Source organism: Petaurus breviceps, unplaced genomic scaffold (assembly GCF_028583685.1).
Source record: "Petaurus breviceps papuanus isolate PSGF00001 unplaced genomic scaffold, PetGlider_PUasm1.0 189, whole genome shotgun sequence".
NCBI classification, from domain to species: domain Eukaryota; kingdom Metazoa; phylum Chordata; class Mammalia; order Diprotodontia; family Petauridae; genus Petaurus; species Petaurus breviceps.
The window spans coordinates 1,377,796-1,401,909 of NW_027185809.1; the positions used below are offsets into that span (position 1 = coordinate 1,377,796).

The 24,114-nt window shown below is 40.3% G+C and overlaps 1 long non-coding RNA gene across 1 annotated transcript in view; it reads right to left on the bottom strand.

Annotated features, from left to right (window-relative positions):
* Positions 1 to 2,297: 2,297 nt before the first annotated feature.
* LOC138164195 (uncharacterized) overlaps positions 2,298 to 24,114 on the bottom strand; it is a 48,842-nt gene continuing 27,025 nt past the window's right edge. Inside the window, exon 4 of the long non-coding RNA XR_011169008.1 lies at positions 2,298 to 3,201. This is a non-coding gene — a long non-coding RNA (uncharacterized lncRNA). The remainder of the gene's footprint in view (positions 3,202 to 24,114) is intronic.

Genomic DNA, 24,114 nt, shown 5'->3' on the forward strand with positions numbered 1-24,114 from the left:
GGTGAAAGTAAGAGGTGAGATAGGAATATAATGAGAGGAGATGGGGAGATACAGAATGGGGTAAACTATCTCATATAGAAGAGGCAAGGGAAAATGGTTACAATGGAGGGGAAGAATAGGAAGGCAAAAGGGAATGGGTCAACCTTATTCTCATTGAATTTGGCTCGGGGAGGGAATGACATACACACTAAAAAGGGTATCTCACCCTCCAGGAGAGTAGGGGGGAAGGGGATGAGAGGGGGGATGATGGAAGGGAGGGCAGGCTGGGGTGGAGGGACATTGGAAGCACCCACTTTTAAAAAGGGACAGGAACAAAGTAGAGAATAGAACAAGTTGGAGGTGGGATAGGAGGGAGGGAAATATAGTCATTCTTTTACAATATATCATCTATGTTAATGTTTTGCATTAGCTACACATGTACAACCTAAACTGAACTGCTTATCTTCCCAGTTAGCATGGTTGACAAGGGAGGAAGGGAATGAATCTGGAATTCAAAGTTTTAAAATCAAACACACACACACACACACACACATATATCTATACTATTTTTAATACTATTTTACATGTAATTGGGAAATAAGATATATAGGAACTGGGGCATAGAGATCTACCATGCCCTACCGGAAAAGTCAAAGGGGCTATGGGAGAAGATATCGGAGAGAGGAGATTGGAGGAGGGAATATCCTGTGGGATTGCTATTTTGGGGTGGTGGGTAGGGGACAAATGGGGAGAAAATTTGTAACTTCAACATCTGGCAGAAATGAATGATGTAAATCAGAAGCATTTGAAAAAAAAACTGGGATCATAACAGCACCTACCTTCCAGGGTTATTGTGATTATCAAATGAGCTAATATTTGTAAAATACTTAGTATAGCATCTGGCACACAGTAGGCACTTAATAAATACTTGTTTCCTCCTTCCTCCCCCCTTCTCTCCATTAATCTTCACAACCACCCTGTGAAGCAGGCTGAGTCTTAGGGAGATTAAGTGATTTATTCCAAGTCACCCCATGGTAGACTGGGGTGGGGGGCCTAGAGCTCAAGTTTATTTCATCTGAGTGTGGAGGTCTTTCAGTGAGGAAAGTAAGAGACAGACAGATTCAGCACATGTACCCATAGGGAAGCACATTACTGATTTCATGAGACACCAGAAAAAGCCAAAGACTCATCCCAGAATAACTGAGCTGTGTTGTGAGTGCTGTGTAAGAGCCAAGAATCAGATACTTGGCAAGGTCTCTGAAGGGCATGGCTGGGCAGGCATCCATCTGTCCTGCTCTTTCTTTCATACTGTGGTTGGCTGCTACAACCACTGTTGCTTGGTATTTTGGTTTTCCCTTTTCGATGGGAGGGTGGTGTTTGGAGGATGCCCAGCTGCTCACCTTCTGAACAGCTTCTGTGAACTGTCTCCTACTAAGAAAAATGGGAGACTTTGTCTTTGGCTCCCCCTTTGTTGCTCTTCCTTGCCTCCATTACTGTCTTTTTTCTCCTCAGCCTCCTGTATGTGGGTCCCCTAGTCACAATTATCTGCCTTCCACAGTAGTACCCTACATTCTGCAAGTCTTTTCATTATTTATTAGAGGCAGAATGACAGAAAGGGTACTCAACTAATTATGTTCTGGTGCTGCTATTTACCAATTGTATGTCTTTGGACAAGTCATGTAACTTAGCTGAGTCTATAAATTACTTATAACAATGCCTACCTTTTAGGGGAGTTATTGTCATTATGGTAAGCATCAGATGAGATGTGAGTACTTAAAAAAAATTTTTTTTATTGAATGTATCCCTCCCAGCAAAATATCCCTCATGACAAGGAACAAAAAAGAAAGAAAGAAAATTCCCCAACAGTTTGGCAAAACTAACCCAGACATGAGCCAAGACTAATTTTATCTACACCGCATAGTCTTCCACCCCTGAAAAAGCAGGGAGCTGCATCTCTGCATCTCATCTCTTCAAGAGCTTGGTTGTTATAATTACACATTGTTTAGTTTCAGGGTTTGTATGTTTGTTTTTGCTCCTTCCATTTACACTGTTGCAGTTATTGAGGATGCTGTCTTTGTGGTCCTGCCTACTTCACTTTTGGATCAGTTTGTATGTTTCTCCCTTTCTCTGAATTACTCCCTTTCTGTCTGAATTCTTCATATTCATAATTTCTTACAGTACAGTGATATTTCATTGTATCCACATGCCGTGATTTGTTTAATTCCCCAACACACATTCATCCACTTTGTTTCTATTTTTTTTTCTACCACAAAGAGAGCTGCTGTGATCAGGACCTTTCTTTTAGTCTTTGAGGGAGATACATTTTGTGAATGGATTTTGTAACATGAAAACTGCTGTAGCAAGAGGATAGACCTGAAGGGGAAGCATCGTTAAGTTCCTCCAGCAATTTCTAAGGAAACGTGGGGCTGTTGCTGTTGCCATTCTTGCTTGTCCTTTCTTCTCAAAGACGACCATGACATCAGAGCAAATGAATTGGATTTAAGTGAGGGAGGGCTGTGCAAAGTCACCAGCCTCACTTTCTCCTCCAAAGCCGTCTGGGTCCAGCTGCCAGATATAAATCAGGGCAACTGGAGACGGCCCAGCATAGTTTTTCTATTACTGAACTAGCATAACATTCTTGGTATATAATTATACAAAGTGTATAATTTTGTGACATTTTGATGTGGATCATTGTTGAAGGATTTGTATTTCGGGAGGATAAAGTAATGTAACCCACTTACTGGTCACTGAGCAATCAGTGCTACCGACTCCATCGATGTTAAAAAGGGAGCACCTCCACGCTCTCTCTCTGTCTCTACCTCTCTGTGCGACATTTTCCCCATTCCAGAAGAAATTGAGAGCACGTGGCAGCTGAGGCATATATGTAGCCTCAGGAGAGTCTGAACCCTGGCTTTGGGCTCCTAGCTACCTCTTCTGTTTTTGCAGTTTTACCCTGAGCATAGTTAATTGAATAATAATCATAAGATGAATGTTTCTATCCTTGGAGGCTACCTTGTGAGTTCAACAGATCTGGAATCTCTCAATCAGATCTGACTGGCACCAGAAGGAGGCTTCTGCATCGGAGAGGATGACCCCCAATGGTACAAGACTTCTTCTGGCCAAAAGACTTGAAACTGGAGGGAACTGTTTGGACAGAGCAGAACGACGCCTATTCAGCATTCTCTCAAACTGCTCATCTTCTGAAGCTTTAGCTTCCCCCACCTAGAAGGATATGACATTAGTTATGCTAAGGCTACTGCTACTGCTTGTTTAGTCTTTTGTCAATTCATAATTGGAGTCTCTTGTGTTATGAAACCACGCATCTCCATTTTATACTGCTTGCTTTTTAAAAAGCATAATGAATTCTTTTACTTTCAAAACTGCCCTGCTAACCTGAGCTTCCTTCTGAATTTTCTTCTATTCTTTTCTGTACCAAAAACCTCCCCAAACCAAACCAAACAAAAAACCAACCTGTTACAATGGTGATTTTTTTTTGTATCACTACGGCTAACACCCTTTTTCTGATATATTATTCTTACTCCATTAAAACCTGATAGAAAGAGGAGGGAAAAGCTCTTTTTTGTTTTTTTTTTAAACTTTTATTTTTTAGATTTTAATGTTTAACAATTTTAATTAATAATCAATTCAATATTTGTATTATAGTAATAAAATATAATACAAATAATTGAATATTTAAATAATTAAAATTTTTAACATTTTAATAATTAAGTTTGATTTTCCCTCAATTACATGTGAAAAACATCTTTTTAATTTTTTTTTAAATGAGAAAAAGTTCTTGTAACAGATATTGTGAATTTTAACAAATAGGTGTCATCAAGTAAAACCCATCCTCATAGCAATTAAAAATCGCCTCATAGCCGTCTCGGGGCAGCTAGGTGGTACAGTGAGCACAGCACTGGCCCTCGAGTCAGGAGGACCTGAGTTCAAATCCGGATTCAGACACTTAACAAAAAAACTAGCCATGTGACATAGGGCAAGTCAGTTAATCCCAAATGCCCTCCAAAAGGCAAAATATATATATGTCTCTGCACCTAGTGTCCGTCATCTCTGGAGACATGGTTGGTCATTGCATTGATCAGAGTTAAGTCTTTTAGAGTTGTGTTCCTTTACTATGTTGCTACTGTTCTATTAGAAATATTCTGGTTCTGCTTAATTTACTCTATATGAGTGAATTCACTTTATTCTCATAGGGCAGACGATAAGGCTGGAAAGATAGTATGAAGTCAGATGGTGGAGGGCCTTGGAACCTGAAGGTAATGGGGAACCACTGAAGGTTTCCGGAAGGAATTAACATAGTAAGAGCAGTATCTTATAGGGACTCATGTCAGTAATGTTGGAAGGTCTTGGCCACATAAGCTAGCTTTTCCCTAAAAGGGAAATGAAATCATTGTTAAGAGTCAATTGGTTCAGGGATTTAGATTCCAACCATTGCCATAAATGTCTGATTGATATTCAGTACATAAGGAGTTGGTATTCCTCAGACTTGATGGACTTTCCATTACCACCCAAATCGACACCCACCTAAATATGCATTCCATTATAATGAATGTGGAACCGAGGGGAGCTGCACCCACCTGCACCCGTACTTTTGTAGAATACTATTTCTATGTTATGGTTGAAAAAACCTTCCTTTTGTTAAAGGTCATGTGCTCTTCAAGTATTTCATTTTATCTCAATCGTAAGCTGAATGACTAGAGTCAACTGAACGAAGTCTGGCACAGAACTGTTGGCATAGTCCACAGAATTGGTTTGGAATAAACTCAAGGATGAAATGGGAGAAGGGTGATGCAAAGAGACAGGAACTCCAGGTGACCGGGTGACTGGATCCACTTCTGAACAAATATGATGAATTCTTTCACTAGATCAGGGATTGGTCCCCACTGACCTGGTAGAATTAATTCTTTGGGCATTTAAGGGTATTGACATGGAGAATAAAGATTTTGCTAGGGCCAGTATTCCTTGGTTCTTTCTAAAAGGCCTAGAAAAGATCAATTGATAGAATTAGAAAAATGTGTTGAAACCTGTTTAAAAATCTGGGCTATGAGAGAAGAGGACAGAAGCAGGAATGAAGGTGAGAACTATGAGCCTACCGTGGTAGTACGAGAGCCACAAGCTGGAGTGAGAGTAGTCAGAGAGCTTTCACCATCAGGAACTTGGGAGGTTATAAGATAACCTGAAAAATCCCTAAAATAAGACCCTTCAGGTCCTTAGATTCTCAGGGGCCCTGTAGGGAGTCTGTGAACTTAGATAAGGAAAAAAAAATAACACATTTTAATTTCTAACAATCTTTAACAGAAATTTAGCATTTCCTTCAATTATTTATAAACATTAGTCTGAGAAGGAATCTGTAGGCTTCACTAAAGGGTTACTGAAAAGTTTAAGCATTCTTGCTGCCGTACAATGGTTGATGAGGGTATGGTTTAAGGTCCTCAAAGAAGAATTGTTTCCTCCCTCACCATTTAACTTTTGAAAAATTCTGAACCTAACAAACACCAAATAAGATGAGTTTTTGCATACATATTGAGAAACAGAAGATTGTACATGAAATATTGTGTCTATTATATAGAAATTACTGTTCCTTTAAAGCACATAATAAATTCAGTATGCAACTTTCATTACTGCCCTGCTTCATCTATAATTTCTTTTAGATGTCCTTCTTTTCCAGAGTCATTAAAGCCCAGTGGTAAGACAAAAATCAAGATGACAGGCATTGACCTGGGATGTAGTGGATGAGTCTTTCACGTCTGACCAAGCTTTAAACACTACACAGCACCTGCTTCAGCTGCTTTAATGGCTGTTGGAATAAATTGTTCTCATCCACTCATTCCACCAGGGGAAGTTTTCACGTGCTTGGTGGATTCTTTCGTGAAGGCAAACTAGTCCATCTTTTGCCCCAGTTCTTAAAACTGTTGCCTCAGACAAACTGAGAGCTGAGAAAGACCTAAGCTTAAAAGGTCAAAGTCTCCCACTGCATTAATGACCACCTCTGCCTTGTCATTGGACTCTGATAGACTCTAGAAGAGAGAGCAAGTCTGATGACTTTGCACAGCTCTGCCTGATTGAAATCCAATTAATTTGCAAGTCAAGACATCATTCTTCCATTATCATTGGTCCTCTTTGCAAATGAATAACAAACAAAAGTCATGTGCTTAGGATGGAGATCCCCCTAACTCACAGGTGGGTCTGAGGGCTGTTGGCTACTCTCAATCTGATTTAGTAAATCTGTGTAGAAGGTTTTACTGGGGTGTGGCTGCTGAGCATGCTATAACTTCTTGGAACCACACAGTAATTCATTGTTACTTCCATGTTCAAAACATCTCTAATGAATATATATATTTTGCTTTTTAGAGGAGGGCAGGGCAATTGGGGTTAAGTGACTTGTTCAAGGTCACATGGCAACTTAAGCGTTAAGTGACTGAGTCTAGATTTGAACTCATGTCCAAGGCTGGTGCTCTATTCACTGCGCCTCCTAGCCACCCCAAATGAATACATTTTTAAAAAGCATTTACTATATTCCTTATGACACACAAAAGAAAGTTCAAGATTCTTACCCTAGGACCCAAGGTCTACCCTACATTTTCTGCCTATAGGCCCCAATATGGGCAGCATAGCCTCATGGACAGCATACTGGATAAGGAGCTAGGAAGATGTGAGTTCAAAGCCCTGTCTCTAATATTTATTACCTCTATGACCATGGGCAGTCATTTTAACCACTCTTGGCCTTAGCTTCCTTATCTGTCAAAATGTGAAAATGGATATTGTTAATCCTTGTGGTGAGGTTGAGATGTGATAATATGCATAAGTAAGGGGTCTGCAAATTTCAGATGCTTTAAAAACCTTTCTATGCAGACTTGGGTTCTCACTGCTCCTTGAATAAAAGAGATTCTCTAAGGTCTCTGCTCCAATACCAAAAGAATCCATTTCTTTCCCTGTTATCCAAAACCCCTCCACTTACTAGGGTTCAAGGCCTCAGCTTCTTTTGAAGGTTTTTTTTTTTCTAGGCAATCCAGACTACACTGATTTGTCTCCTCCCTCTTTGTAACATCCTATATAATAGGTCATCTGCCTTGCACGGCTCTCTATGTCTTTTACTTTGATTGGTAACAAATCGCTTTTGAGTCTCTTTTGTTTCCCCTTCCTCCAACAAAGTGCTACGGTAGGCAAGAAGAGGTGCTTACACACTTAGGGAATTCAATTAAGTTGTTTTTCTCTAACCATATGGTAGAAGTGCAACAATTGCCTTCAGCAGAAAAAGTAGAAAAATTAGGAGAAAAAAATTCAATTCTCTTTTTGTGCCACATGTGAAAATCTCACGACATACACCCCCCCCCAGTTATGCATTTTTGTGGAAATGAAGGTTCAAAATTATTTGGAATTCTAATTTGGAAGAATAAGGGTAAAAACCTTAACATGGGAGAAGCACACTGATTATTTAAACATTTAGTAACTTTCAAATAGGCCTCTGTTTCTTTACCACTGTCACAGCTTTGGTTTTGGCCACATGTTCCCTAAATTAATAAATTCAAATTCTAAAGAGCAAAAGATGTGGGATATGTATGCAGATATTGTTACATATTTATATATATATATATATGTACAAAATGTTTCCAAAAGACAATAGATACTAGTTGGTGAATTCATGGTTCAGATGCCTGACATATTTTCATTTTTAAAAAAGATGCAGTCCTACTCAGGCACATTTTTCTGATCTTTCCCCAATCCCCCAGACTTTTATACTTGCAAACTTATAACAGCAAGGTATTATGGAAAGAGATCATTACATTTAGAGTTAGACAACCTGGGTGCAAATTCCACCTATTGCCTGCATGTTGGCCTTGAGCCAGTTACTTCCCTTTTCCTGGGTCTCAGTTTCCTCTTCTGCAACATGAGAGAGTTGGATTAGATAGTCTCTGAAGTCCCTTCAAAATTTAAATACATGATTTAATGATCCTGAAGAAATTTAATGACAGATGTGGCCCAATACACAGGCCCAGTCATTACTCCTACCCCCAAACTGCTTTTAAAGAAAACTGATGGTTCTCTAAATACAGGCCTACTACTCCTGGCTTTGGAACTAACTCAGGGCTTAAGAAGAAGAAATCATATGATCCGATGTTTTCCACATACCCACCGAAACCTTCATTTATTCCTTTTATGGAAGGCACTGTAGTGCATTGGAATGAGTGCTTGACTTGGCATTGAAAGACCTGAATTCAAATCTGCTGTCACTTACCAATCATGTGACCACAGATAAGTCACATCATGATCATGATTATCACCATGATTATCATGATGAGGAAACTTAGGCAGAGAAAGCTTAAGTGAATTGTCCAAGATTACATATCTAGGAAGTGCCTGAAACTAAATAATAATAATAATAATAATAGCAGCTAACACTTATATACCACTTACTATGTGCTGGGCACTGGCAAAGCACTTTACAATTATTATATCATTTGATTCTTACAACAACCAAGAAGGTAAGGGCTATTATTATGCCCATTGTATAGTTGAGGAAATTAAGGCAAGTAGAAGTTAAGTGATTTGCCCAGGGTCTAAGGCCAAATTTGAACTCAGGCCTTCTCGACTCCATGCACAGCACTACATCACTGTGACGTCTAGCTACTCCACTTCACGCTTCAATTTCCTCTCTTGTAAAATTAGGGGATTGGACCAGATCACTTCTCAATCCCTGATAGGTCTAAATGGTAATCTGATGATTTTTTTCCCACCAAAAGATTTTAGTAGAATGTCCAGAAGAAAAACAAAAATATGCAAAGTATGACTGTTTTATGTCCAAAGTCAGTTAATCAGCAAGTGGCCACTTTTAGCATCTGTTATGGGCCAGGTGTTGTGCTAAAGCTGTGAGAATAAAAATGGGGACTTGACCAAAAAGTCAACAAGTTAACAATGAAGCATTTATTAAGTACTTGCCATTTTTCAGGCACTATGCTAAGTAGTCCTTACCTCTAGAGGCTAAGATTTTAAAGTGAGAAACAATATATAGAGAACATATAAAAATATAAACAAGGTGAATACAAGGTAGTTTTGAAATGGAGTGTTCTGGCAGCTGGGGGAAATGAGGAAAGAATTCATGAGGAAGGCAGCCCTTGTTTGAGTTGAACTATGAAGGAAAGCCAGTATTCTGAAAAATGGAGGTCAGGAGGGGTACAATCCAAGTAGGCGGGGACAGCCTTTAAAGGCACAGAGATGAGAAATGGTGGTAATACATGTGTAATGTCAAATAGACAAGTATGGCTAGAAGGCAGAATTCATGGAGGAGAGTAAAGAGCAGGAAGAGACTTGGTTGGGAAGAGCTTTAAATGTAGACCAGAGAGATTTAAATTTGATCCTAGAGACAATAGGGAACTGTTGGAACTTAAATTAATAAATGTTTATTGATTGATTACATTCTGACTTCCTGGTGGAGTCCCATATGAGTGACCTTAGTCATGTGCCTCTTCCTAACATCCTGAGGTCAAGAATGTCCAGTACTGGGAGTCAAAATGGCGGAGTAGAAGTATGTCCTCTGCATGGCTCCAGCTTCCACCTTCCCTAATTCATGTAAAAGGGGACTCTGAACAAACTTTCAAGCTACAGAACCCGCAAAATGACACAGAGAAGCTAACCTCCCACTGAGGACAGCCCAGCAGGCTGGCAGGAATTGGCCAGCACAGCACTCTGGAAGCCAAGCCAAGGCCCGAGTGAGCCAGAGGTTTTAGCCCCAGGGCAGGCCTGACCAGCCCCTGGCTAGAGGGACTCCAGAACACCAGCAGATGTGGCTGTTCCCAGAATTATCAACACATAGATGCTAAGGACAAAGTGAGAGGTCAGTGCACTGTGGATTTTGGGACCAGTAGTTGGGAGAGCATTGCCTTTTGCACCCAGGGCAAGAAGCCACTGAGAAACCTCAGCACAGCCGGCGCCACATTGCAGCTTCAGCTCCTGGCCTGCAGACTGTAGGGGGACTAAGTGACCAGTCTGAGGGGTAATCGCTCTTGCTTTAACCTGCTTGGATCTGAATTGCGGTCTAGGGTGGAGGTCCTGGGGTACATGACCAACTTGCCAGAGTGTGTGGAGGCTTCAGAGAGAGCACCCAACTAATACCTCTGGCAGCTGAGAAAACCCCAGTGTTTGGGACAGAAGTTCTCCTGTCTGGTGGCAGAGTCCTACTGTGGCAAAAAGCCCAACAGTCAAGTAATTGAGTGGCAGTATGACCAGGCAAAGGAAGCAAAACAAACAGAAGAATCCAACACTAGACTCCTATTTTGGGGACAAAAAGGGGCAAAGTATGGAACAGGAGGAAGACAGTGAAGTCAGAACTCCTGTACCAAAAGCTTCAAAGGAAAATACAAGCTGGTTACAGGCCATAGAGGACCTTAAGATGCAGATAAGAGAAGTGGAGGAAAAATTGGGAAGAGAAATGAGAAGAATGCAAGAAAATTATGAATTGAGAGTCAACAGCCTGATTGAGGAAAATAACACCTTAAAAAATAGACTGACTCAAATGGCAAAAGAGGCTCAAAAAAGGCAATGAGGAGAGGAATGCCTTAAAAAGCTGAATTTGCCAGATGGAAAAAGAATCTCAAAAGCTCACTGAGAAGAATCATTCCTTCAGATTTAGATTGGAGCAAAGGGAAACTAGTGACTTGAGAAGAAATCAAGATGCTGTTAAACAGATCCAAACAAATGAAAGAATAGAAGGCAATGTGAAATATCTCATGGGAAAAACCACTGACCTGGAAAATAGATCCAGGAGAGATCATTTAAAAATTATTGGACTACCTGAAAGCTATGATCAAAGAAAGAACCTAGAAAAAATCCTCCAAGAAATTCTCAAGGAAAACTGCCCTGATGTTTTCAAACCAGAGGGCAAAATAGAGGTTGAAAGAATCCATGGATCACCTCCTGAAAAAGATCCCTAAAAGAAAACTCCTAGGAATATTATAGCCAGGTTCTGGAGTCCCCAGATCAAGGAGAGAATATTACCAGCAGCCAGGAAGAAACAATTTGAATATTGTGGAAACACAATCAGGATAACACAGGATCTGGCAGCTTCTACACTGAGGGATTGAAGGGCTTGGAATATGATATTCCAGAGGTCAAAGGAAACCAAGAATCACCTACCCAGCAAAACTGAGTATCATGTTTCAGAGGAAAATATGGTCATTCAGTGGAATAGAGGACTTTCAGGCATTTTTGCTGAAAAAAAAAAACCAGAGTTGAATAGAAAATTTGACATTCAGATACAAGAAGCAAGAGAAGCATGAGAAGGTAAACAGGGAAAAGGAATCATAAGGAACTTATCAAAGTTGAACTATTTACATTTCTACATGGAAAAACAATAATTGTAACTGATAAAACTTTTCTCAGTATGAAAAGTTGAAGGAAATATAAATATAGTCTATAGTATATAGGCTTATAAATACATATGTCAATGTGTATATATACATGTTAACATGTATACATAGATAGAGGGCACAGGACTAATTTAATAGGAAGGGATGATACTTAAAAGGTGAAATTAAGAGGTGTGAGAGGAATATAATGAGAGGAGATGTGGAGAGACAGAATGGGGCAAACTATCTCATATAGAAGAGGCAAGGGAAAATGGCTACAATGGAGGGAAAGACTAGGAAGGTATAAGGGAATGGGTCAACCTTATAATCATTGAATTTGGCTCATGGAGGGAATGACATACACACGAAATAAGGTATCTCACCCTACAGGAAAGTAGGGGGAAGGGGATGAGAGGGGAGATAATGGAAGGGAGGGTAGACTGGGGGGGAGGGAAGTTGGAAGCACACACTTTTGGAAAGGGACAGAAACAGAACATAGAATAGAACAAGTGGGAGGCGGGATAGTAGGGAGGGAAAAATAATCAGTTTTCTATAATATATCTACTCTGGTAATGTTTTGCATTATCTATACATGTACAACCTATATTGAATTGTTTATCTTCCTAGTAAGGGTGGGTGACAAGGGAGGAAGGGAATGAATGTGGAATTCAAAGTTTTAAAACTGAATGTTTAAGATATATATGTATATATACTATTATTAATACTATTTTACATATAATTGGGAAATAAGAAGCGGGGATATCCTGGGGAACTGCTATTTTGGGGTGGTGGGTAGGGGGAAAATGGGGAGAAAATTTGTAACACAAAATCTGGCGGAAATGAAATGAAGTAAACCAGAAGTTAATAAAGCATTTGAAAAAAAAAAGAATGGAGTGGTAAAAGGTCCCTTAGAAAACCTTTAGGAACTTGCCACCAAGGGTTAGTATGTGGTAGCATGTGGTTGGGGCCCATGGTAATAAGACTAGAAGGTCTCTGCCATTTAGGTTAGTTTTTACCTAAATGATTGAATTCACTAGCTGTGTGATCCAAGGAAAGTCTCTTAACTTCTTCCAGCCCCAGTTGCCTTATCTGTAAAATGATGAGAATAATAACACCTACCTCATAGGGTGGTTGTAGGGATCAAATGAGATAACATTTATATTAATGCCAAATGCTGGCTATTGAATCAGCAGCCTGGCTTCAGGAGGCTTGTCTCAGAACAGATGGACATGATAAAAGCAGTTTTGGGAAATGTTACTCTAAGCAGAACCTGGAGGTAGGGACCCAGTTTGGAGGTTACTCCAGCCATCCATGAATGAGGTAATAAGGGCTTAAACTAGGATGGTTACTGTGGGGATAGAAATGGACAGGCATGTTCACCTGGTGACTTTGGGAAAGAACAATGGTCCATCTTTAAATAAATTTAAAAAAAGATTTTCTTCTCCTTACAAGCTTTTTCCCTTCCCAGGGAATTCCACATCTGGGACTGTCAAGTGGCAAATGTCAGAGAATCTTCCTTCTTCTTTTGAGAGGAACATAACATCTTCCTGCTGTGAGCAAATGTAAAATTACTTCTTTGTGTCCTCTGTAGGTATGGCACATTGTTAATTACAGGGAGGTCCAGAAGCCATCCCTGGTGGATCTAAAGGCATTTCACACTTGCCAATTAATTTAATTTGATCTGCTCTTCGGGGCTGTTCTCTGTGTAGGTTTGGCTAAAGCAGAGATGTGAAAATTCCTAAGTGGTCCATTCCTCTTCAGGCTTCTCAGTGTTTGCATGGCTGCTTTGTGATCCATTCACTTGTTTTGTGTCCACACTAAATTAGAAATTTCAAGAGACTCCACTGAAAATATGGGAGGGAGAGAAGTGGCTCCTCCTATGGCATGAAGGGTTTGTGAAATCTTGGTTAGGTGAATGGAATGTTATAGTAATGGTAACTATATTATATTATACTTATTATACTATACCAATATAATTAATATAATGCTAATGATTATATAAGTAATGTCACATTAATTTGAATTATAGTATACAATCATTACATGACAATAATGTGTAATAATATTAATAAGATGTTATAATTAAATAATTATATAATAACTTCCTTAGGACAGAGCATGTGTCTTATCTAAACTCTCTCTCCCAGCTCTTAGCATCTCCCTTAGTGTCTTTCTATCTAGTCCAGCTTTGTACACAATAGGTAGCTGAAATAAAGCGCCATTGAGTTGTGACCTTAGAATCGAGATTTAGTTACTTCATTGGAAGTTACCTTAGAGATCATGAATTTAGGCATTCTAACCCCACTAGACTGTGGCGTCAGAACAATTAACATGGGGTGAGAGCGACTTTGAAATAGCACATGAACATCTCAGAGAAGAAAAATGGAATGACTGTCATCCCCACTTTTCACTTTCCATTAGTTTTCTATCATTTTGTACTGTTGCGTAGCACAGCTCCCAGGTCACCCTCCCTTCTCTACTGTCACACCCAAAATCAGCATCCTAGAATGAAGTCCACTTTCCTTCCCAGCCCACTGAGGGCCATTGTTAGACCGTCCCTTCTCCTGGTGTGCTTATATCCACAGTTGGAATGTCCTCTGCATCACCACTCCAATCCGTCCCAAACCTTTCATTCTTTCTTCCCTCCCAATTGCTTTGATCCAAGGTTAGAATACTGAATAAAGGTTAAAATAGTAGCATCTGTGGTAAATTTATGGTTCTAATCTAGGCTTTACCCCTAATTAGCTATATGACCTCATGTTAGTCACTTGTCTCTATGCCTGAGTTTCCTTATGTATAAGATGAAGGAACAGTTTAACCCAGAAGTTTAAAATATAATTGGGAAATATTTAAGAAATTAAATAGGAATACAATAAAACAGATAATCTTAACGTGTTTTTTAAAGTCAATATGCACCTGCAGGGATCTTAATCATTTTTACTTGAGTTTGACAGAACTGGCTTGGATGACTGTAGCAGCAAGCACCCCAGCATCCCCAGGGTGACTGCCAACACAGGTTCTTAGATCTGCTTTTCTAAAGGAAAGCAACTCAAAATGGGTTAACAATCTTGCTTTAATCAATCAAACATATCATTTACCTAGTTCAGGAGAAAAAGGTCAGCACCCTGAACTTCAGAGTATACAGACAGAAACATTTCAAGCAGAAAGGCCTCCAAATGTCCAACCATTACATCCATACCAAATCACAGTTACCAGAGAGGGAAGCATCAACATCTGGGTTTTTCAAAGCCGGGGGGCTCTCAACGGCTGCCCAGAGTTTCATCTGGTCAAATTGATGGGGGGGATGGCAATAGGTTATACAGGGGCACTGAGGACCAGAGTCCCTGAGTCTGGAAGGAATTCACCAGGCCCAAGCAAACTTGGAGTCAAGATTGTAAAAGTTTATTGTTACACTTTACAGCAGGCAGGGGGTCTTAGGGAACCTGCAAGTTTATTGTTATGCTATACATTGGGCAAGGGTTCTTAGGGAACCTACAAACTTAAAGAAGTCACAGGTATAGTTTTAAGGAGTCAAGACAGTAAATCAGATGTCAATTATGCTAACTAGGTGAGTAAGGGTGAGGTTAGGGAGGAGTTAAGGAGTGGTCAGTGCTTAAAGGAATGTGCACTTTTAATGTCAACTGAGCAGGCATATTGCCCATAATTCGCTGGGAAATAGCCCAAGAGGGGGCTACCTGAAGGTATGCTTTTAGGTCTGAAATGTCACTAAGTCAGTTAATGGTCAAGACTGACTGAGAAGTGCCTAGTCTGCCACCTATCAGTGTTATGTTTGACAAGATGGTTGTTGGGAACCAAGGCTAAAGGAGACTCAGTACGTGTATAAGGACCTATAGATAGTGCACTGAAGGATCCATAGATGCAGCTGGCCATTATACTAAGGGGAGATAACATTTGCCTAACTAAAATGTTTATAGATGGTTTAGTGAAGGATTCATAGGTGTAGCTTGTTATTGTTCTAAGCAGAGAAAAACAATTCATGAGTTGTTGCTGGGCAGAGTGCTGGCAGGGAGAAGGGGCAGAGTTAATGCTCTGAGACTGGGGCGGGGAAGGAAATGTGATTTTATAGACTGGTTTTACAAATTGATTTTACGAACTGATGTTACAAACATAGATCCCAAGCACCCCATCAAAATCACACAACACTTCTCAAAGTGAACCCCAAAACAAAGTCTCACATCAGGGATTATATAGCCTTCTCCTGGGTCAGAGAATGTAACAACCCTCTTGACCCACTGCCCAATCACAAAGCACTAAGGTATGGGCATTCCTGAAAAACAAGCCTCCCATCACAGGCTCCAGGTGCACTTAACCTAGGGGCAGGGAAGATCTTAAAAATTTACATTCCTTTAACAATGATCTCTGAAGTCCTTTCCAGCTTTAACCTTTTGGGATCCTTCTTAGGACTCTGATAGGTAAACAAAACAAACTTTATCTACTTTGAAATTAAACAGAGGATTGGCTCTGTCCATTCTGAGCTTCTGGGACCAATGATTTAGCCTGGCTCTAAAAGGGAGAGAGATAGGGTAAAGTGAAGCAAAGGCTTGTCTTATAGGGATTCCTTTGAATTAAGAGGTCTAAGAAGAGTTCTGTGGAAAATAATCCTGACCTTGGGTACCCCAAAGTCTCCTTCTTCCTTGAACTGCCTCATCTAGGTTTTTAGAGAGTTTGGAGGGCAATTGTGGATCTATCCTTCCTTACCTGGTTTAGACCATTAGGAGGCAGTTTGGCAAATGCAACAAGAATAAGGCAGAAAGGGATAAAGGGTCTATTTGTGATAAAATAAGCTTGTTTTCATTGTGTTTCTTACTGAAGGTTGGGTGGTATGTGTAGGGAGGCAGGGTGTCTGGAAACTAGTTTGAAAGGAGATGGAGCTTGTTAAGGAGGAAATGGTTCCAGAGTCAAACAGTATTCATTGTCTCTCAACCATTTTGAACTGGTTTGTGCTAATATTTTTCCCCGTCATCTGAGTCATTTGGATTATTCAAGCTTTTTGATTTCTTCATTGTATGCTCTGGGCTCAGCCTCTTCCTCCCTGGTCTCCTCTCCCTCACACATATGAGCTTCATAGAAATCTCTAGATCAGCCCATTTCAAATTCCTGCCCAGTCCTCATAGAAAGGAGAACAGAAACAGCAGGAAATTGAGCTCAGATCTGTGCTGCCAAGAGGATGACTGCCTGACAAAACATCTCTTTCTGGTCACTCCCCAGTCCCCTGGGTCCCTCTACATGACCCTGAATCCAATTTCCTGTTCTTTGTGAGTCACTGTGTTCACCTCAGAGCTATAGTCTGTCACTATCAGGGAATACATCATATTAAAACAGGGCCTGGGAGAAAGGCACAAATAAGAAAACAAGAAAGAAGCCAGGGTGCCAGAGAAAGAAATCACAGGGGCTGTGCTACCTTTTTCTTACCAACTTAGAATTGAGATACTGACAGGAAGTGACACTTGGTCTTACTCTCTCACCTAGGTAGAGCACAAAGCTTTAGGCTCAGAACCACATAGAGAAACCTTTTATGGTATTAGGAGAGTCAGAGAAGGAGGATGTAGTGTCTGTATACAGGACAGAGAAGAGAAGAGTTTGGAAGGGCAGGACTTTTTAAAAAAAATTAATTATTTTTACTTTACAGCATTCAGTTCCACAAGTTTTTGAATTTTAAATTTTCTCCCCTTTGCTTCCCTCCCTCCTCCTCAAGTGTGCAATCTTATATAGGTTCTATATATACATTCATATAAACATATTTTCCCACAAATCATGTTATAAAGAAGAATTATAACCAATAGAATAAACTAAGAGAAAGAAGAAACAAAACAAAAGAGAAAGAGAGAAAATAGTATGCTGCAATCTGCATTCAGACCCCATAATTCTTTCTCTGGATGTGGAGAGCATTTCCCATCATGAGCATTTTGGAGTTGTCTTAGATCCTTGCATTGCTGAGAAGAGCCAAGTCCATCAAAGTTAGTCATCACACAGTGTGGCTGTAACTGTGTACAATAATATTCTCCTGGTTCTGCTCCCTTCACTCAGCATCAGTTCATAGAAGTCTTTCCAGGTTTTTCTGAAATCTGTCTGCTCATCATTTCTTATAGCACAATAGTATGAAATGACAGTACTTCTTAAAACAGACTAGAAATTCTACCTTGGGATGGAGATCCCAATACACTGTTTTTTCTAGACCTTGGTAATTATTTTCAATGGGAAAGCACTACAGTGTCTTAAAGTTTTTAGATTTGCAAAAAACTTTATTTACATTCTCTCATGACCTCATGACCCTATGAAATAGGTGTTATTATGCTCACTTTTTATATAGGAAACTGAGGTCCAGGGACTTGTCTAGGGTTATGCTTTTGGTCTAAGGCAAGTTTTAAATCCGTGCCTTACTAGCTCCAAGTCCATCACTCTATACACCAGATGTGTCAAGCATGTGGCCCATGTGCTCTGCAACACTTCCAAGTATAGTAGGAACCAGGTAAAAATGTAATTAGGAAATATTTAACAAAATAAGTTAAAATACAATAAGACATAGATTATATTAACAAGTGTTTTTCTAAGTCGATATGTGGCCTGCAGAGTTACTTATGTATGGTTTAGTGACCCCTCTTTCTGAGTTTAACACCACTGCTTCACTGCATTATGCTGCTTCTGAGATTTCTCTCCTTCCACCCTTTACCCCACAATGTCTATGTAACCACCAGGTGGCAGTGTCTGGTAAGGTTGGTTGTATAGATGAGGAATTAGCCCCCACCTTTTGAATGGAGTAGGGAGTGTTACAGTAGGAAAACGCTGCTCTTTTCAGGCAATACCTTTCTGTTCCCCCTGGGTATCTCAGAGGGTGCTTGGTTCATGCCTCTGTTCTGATCCTAGTCCTGGAGACCAAAAGGTTCAATAAAACACCTGCCACTCTTAGCCACCTGAACCTTGCTTACTCATTTCTCCATAGCCTAGGGATAAATCGTCTTGAGTTACACGGTTCATCTATCTTTGCTATTTAGAAGCTTATAAGAGTTTAATAAAATCAAAACCATAAGATTTTCTCTTATTCAGCTCAACCTCTCTTGGGAATAAAACAAAACAAAACAACACTGTTTTGGACTGAGATACAAACCTCTGTCATATTTATGTATTCCAAGCTATTAACTGGCTTCCTCTACCATTTCAAGGCCATTGTATACAAATACCATACATACATAAATAACAAATAAATTGTATTCAGTCATAGTTTTATATGAAACAAGTTAGAAATCAGAGGTAGTTCAAAGTAATAGAATAATTGTGTAGAAAAGCCTGCCAGGGGCGGCTAGGTAGCACAGTGAGTAAAGCACCGGCCCCAGAGTCAGGAGGACCTGGGTTCAGATCCGGCCTCAGACACTTCACACACACACACACACACACACACACACACACACACACAAAACTAGCTGTGTAACCTTGGGCAAGTTACTTGGCCCCAATTTTCCTACAAAAGGCAAAAAAATAAAAATTAAAATAAAAAAAAAAGAAATGCCTGCCAGTTCAAGGCACTGAGAAAGGCAAGGAAGGGAGTTAAACCTTAACTGTCCTTTCATTGTTCTCAAAGTAGTAACAACAATGGAGAAGATTCAGTCTTTTCTAGCTACATTCATCAGAGGTTTCCCCACCTTATTTTTTTTTTTTAATGAGTGAGTGGAAGCCAGGGACACTGGAGCCAAATTTGCAACACCTAGACTTTAATCTCTGAATTCAAATCACAAAACACTTACAGGAGATGGCTTTTCTCTCTCTCTCTCTCTCTTCCACCTCCCCCCCCCCCCCCCCCCCCCCCCCTACATACACACACTCTCTCTCTCCCCCATCTCTAACTCTTCCTCTCCCCATCTGGTTATTTCCCTCTACCTTCCCCTGTTTCTTTTCTTTCTTTCTCTCTCTCCATATCTCCCTCTCCTCCCTCTCCCCTTTCCTTCTATCTTTCTGTCTATATTTTTGAGTTTCTGTCAGTCTGTCTCCGTCTCTCCCCCTAAATGCCCTTGAACCCCTACTTCTGCTTTTCTTCTCCAAATCTGAACTCTGACTAAACTCTATCAGAATGTTTAAAAAAAAATTAATCTCGAATTCCCCATGTCATTCCACTTTACTGGACATTTAGGCATTTGCCTAGTGGTGTGTGGGTCACTTTTTACTTTTTTGGGTGGGAAGGAGGAGCAGCATTTGCTGGGTTCTCTACCTGGGCTCAGGAGAAACTTGCCCCTTCCTTATGATTAGAAATTGTCCCATCTTCATGGCTCCCTCCCCATCCATCCAAGTGAAGCAGTGCTGAGAGGCCTGACCATGTCAGCAAGGCCATGTCCCATCATTTATGCAATGCTTCTAGATGACTTTTTTTTTTAAAGCAATCGGGTAACTTGCTCAAGGTTACACGGCCAGGTGTTTCTGGGTGGGTGCTAAGTGTCTGAGCCCAGATTCGATCCCCAGGTCATCCCGACACTGGAGCCAGTACTCTTACTCACTATGCTACCTGGCCACCCCTAGATGACTTCTTAGGAAAACATTGTTATAGATTGATATCTTATCTGGGTGATAAGGCGGCCATCAGAAATAAGAAGCCCAGAGCAATATTTGTCCTATAGATGGAGACTGAAGCACTCTGATTTTCAGATAAGGAGCAGAATCTAGACTTTGATGCTGTACTATTCAGGACTTCCCTAAGGCAGCCATGAATGAACTGCTCTCCTCTGGAGAAGAAAGAAGCCAGGACTAATACAGGAGGAATTCTAAAGAAGAGAGTGGCTTAGAAAAGAAGTGAGGGCCACCTAAGTGATAAGAATAATAAATGATATGTATGTGACTGCTTATAATGCAACCCTGTAAGATAAGGGTGTTTTTGTTTTGTTTCTGTCCAGGCCCATGGTTTTACTTGTGTAGAGGATATTCCCTGTATGGAAAGTTCTTCTACTAATGCAAATGGCTAGCTTGTCTGTGACTTAGAATCCTGGAGAGTTACCTAGGGCACTGAGAAGTCAACTAACTTGACCCTGGTCATGTAGTTAGTATGTGTGTTAGAAGCAACACATGGACCTAGGTCTTCCTGATTCACGGCCAAACCTCCATCTGATGAGGGATGGCTCCCAATAGGTTCAGCAGGAACTCTGATCTTTATCTTTAGACCAGAAAACCTGCAATTCAGTCTTGAAACAATTCAGTAGGCCCAGGCTAACTTGGAGTCAGAGTTGTAAAAGTTCATTGTATACTTTACAACAGGCAAGGGTCCTTAGGCCCGTACAGTGGGCGAAAGTCCTTTAGAGGACCTGCAACCTCAAAGGGGTAGAATTAAGGTTTTTATAGGAGAATCCATAGTAGAACCCATGCCAATTATACTAACTAGGTGATTAAGGGTGGGATTAGGGAGGAGTTAAGGTGGGGCCAGTGTTTAAAGGAACATGCATTTTTAATATAACTGCACAGGTGTATTGCCCATGATTCACTGGGAAAAGGCCCAAGGGGGGGCTACCTGGAGGTGTGGTTTTAGGCTTGAAACGTCACTAAGTTGGCTAGTGGTCAAGGGCTGATGGAGAAGTGCCCAGTCTGCCACCCATCAGTGTCATGTTTGACAAGATTGATGTCTGGGAACCCAAAGCTAAGGAGTTAACCTAGAGACAGGGTCCTGAAGGATTCATGGGGGCAGCGGGACACTATACAAGGGGGAGATAATAGTTGCCTAAGCTGGAATGTTTATAGATACTTTTGTGAAGGATTCATAGGAATAGCTTGTTATTGTTCCAAGCTGAAATAAACAATTCATGAGTTGTTGCTGGGCAGAATTAATGCTCTGAAGCTGGGGGAGGGGTTTGATTTTACAAATTGGTTTTATAGACTGATGTTACAAAGTGGTATTACAAATTGATGTTACAAACTGATATTACAAATATAGATCCCAAGCACCCCATCACATCCATTCTGCCATGTCACTTCTCGGGCAGCTAGGTGGCTCAGTGGAGTCAGAAAGACTCATCTTTCTGAGTTCAAATCTGGCTCCAGATATTTACTGGCTGTGTGACCCTGGGCAAGTCACTTTATCCTGTTTATTTCAGTTTCCTCATCTGTAAAATGAAATGGAGAAGGAAATGGCAAAGTACTCCAGTGTCTTTACCAAGAAAACGCCAATGGGGTCATGAAGAGTCAGACATGAGTGAAACAACCAACTGACAACAACATGTTGCCTCTTATGAGAAAGGCAGTACAAATATTATTATCCCAATTTAATTATGCTCCTTATTGTCTTTGGATACATGGAAAAAAATCCATCTCCAAGGAGAACCTGTGAGCTGTCCTTCCATTTAGCTGCAAATTACTTTTTGTTTTCCGATTTCAATTTATGTCAAGATTGATGGGATTCAGTTCTTCAAGCAGCAAATCTACTCTGTGAGAATTGGCCAAGGGTCTTGCATTTTGGGAACCAATCCCTAAGCTAATGTTTATAGATTATTTAAAAACTGGGATTTCTAGCACCCTCTGCCACCAACCTCCACTATCCAAATGGAAGAGGCCAGTCAGTACAGGACTGAGGTCCATTTTGTATTTTTCTTCATTTCAGTTTACATGTTCCATTGGTATCTTTCAGATATTAGGAATAATCAAAAAGGGCCCACTTCCTCCCTTTCACCCCCCTTTTGTACCTCTCCACAGTGGCTGCTTAAGAAATGTCTATTGTATTGGACTGAAAATACCAAGTCAGAATGAAGGCTGAATCCCCACCCCCCAAATGTGCACTAGTTGATTCATTGCCTCTGAACCTGGGTGGGAAGAGGAGATTAGGGGAAACATTTTATTAAGCTTAATCCTTTTAGTGTGCTTTAATGGAGCCTGGCTACTCTTCTGAGAAAGACCCATTTTTATCATTCACCTATTATTGCAATGAGCAGGGATCACTTCGAAGATGACTGACTGGCAGCACCTAGAGGAGAAGTGGTCCTTGAAGGGGCTGATGTTTCCTTCTCTCTGTACAGGGGAAATTTGTAGAGGAATTTCCTTGACAAAAGGGTGGGATCTACAGCATCAGAGCCTGAAGTTTTTTTGCTCAGGGAGCTATGGTGTCTCCTTTCCTGCCCTGCTAGCCATTTTTTGCCTGGGGGGGGGGGGGCGGAATTTAAAGACTTCTTTATTTCCAAGTGCTCAGCGGTCAGCAGCATGTGAACCAGAGTGACTGAGGGTGCCTTTTCTTTGTACCCTTGGCTTAGCACAGAGCCTGGTACATGTATACATTTAATAAATGCTTATTGACTGATTAACTGGTGAGGTGAAGAATCATGCAATATTTCTCTTGTACATGTAATATAATTCTCTTGTCAAGAAATACGTAATGATTAGGGAGGGTGGTTGCCATATGTGGTAGGTCAGTGTATACGAGATCAGAGATATAAAAACATTTTGAGAAGCTAAATGGTTTAAACAAATATAAGGCATTATTATTATAAAAAGATTCCTCCCAAGATGGAAGAGAGTCTTGGAAAAGACTATCTGCTATATAAGATCAGAGATCTAGAGCATAAAGCATCTGGGAGGTCTTTTGGGCCATCCCCCTTATTTAAGAAAATAAATTGTATTTTTTTCAATGAACAAGTATTGATTTCTTCCTCTCATCTCTCTCTGGGGGAAAAGAAAAAGAAAAACAAGACCCTTTTGACAAATATGCACAATCAAGCAAAACAAATTCCCATAGTGGCTATGTCCAGAAATGCATGCCTCATTTTTCATAGTTAGTTCATCACTTCTCACTCAAGAGGTGAGTAGCCTTCTTTATCATCAGTCCTTTGGAAACACAGTCATTCATTGCATTTACAAATAAAGAAATTGAGACCCAGAGAAGTTATATGACTGACCTTTTTTACCCAGGTAAAAAGTGGTAGAACCAAAATTTGAATTTGGGTTCTTTAGACTTTAATTCCAAAATCTTTCTATTGTACCACGACAGAAGAAGCTTCCAAAACTTAAAAAAATTAATGTCTTTGAAAGGTGAAAAGGTTGAAAAGGACCAAACCAATTGCAGTCGATTCTATATGGTAGGGCCTCCATTTTGTTCTTTCTCTGCAGCTCCTTTTCAGTTGCAGATTGCCTTATACCTGTGACCCAACGTACTCCATGGTAGCCTCTCCACAATCTAGTCAGGGACACTTGTCCACAAAGAGCTTGACTTTTAATTGTTGAGATAAGACCTGGACATATAGTGAGTGGACTCAAAGCTTGAAACAAATTTTCTAATTTATATCTGTCTATCTACAGAAATATCTATATCTAGATCTCTCTCTATATATATACACACACACAAATCTATATTCTACACACATGTTTAGACCTACACTGTGTAGTTAAATGTTTTTATATGTATATATACACACGTCACACAGACACACAGACACAGACACAGACACACACACACACACACATACACATATATATATATGGCTAGGTACCACATAGACAATTGCCCCCTGTACTTGTTTAGATTTATCTGCATGATCGCTGAAAAATATATTGAGTCAGTCCCCTAAAATATAGTAAAGAGTCAGATCTCTACAGTTCTGTGGAATTTCTGTGGCAAAGCTATCTTAAAATGAACTGAGAGGAAATGAATCCTTAAACAGAAATTAAACAGGGAGCCACATAGACTTTTTTAAATTAAAAAAATTTTTGGAGGGCAATTGGGGCTAAGTGACTTGCCCAAGGTCACACGGCTAGTGTGTGTGTGTGTGTGTGTGTGTGTGTGTGTGTGTGTGTGTGTGTG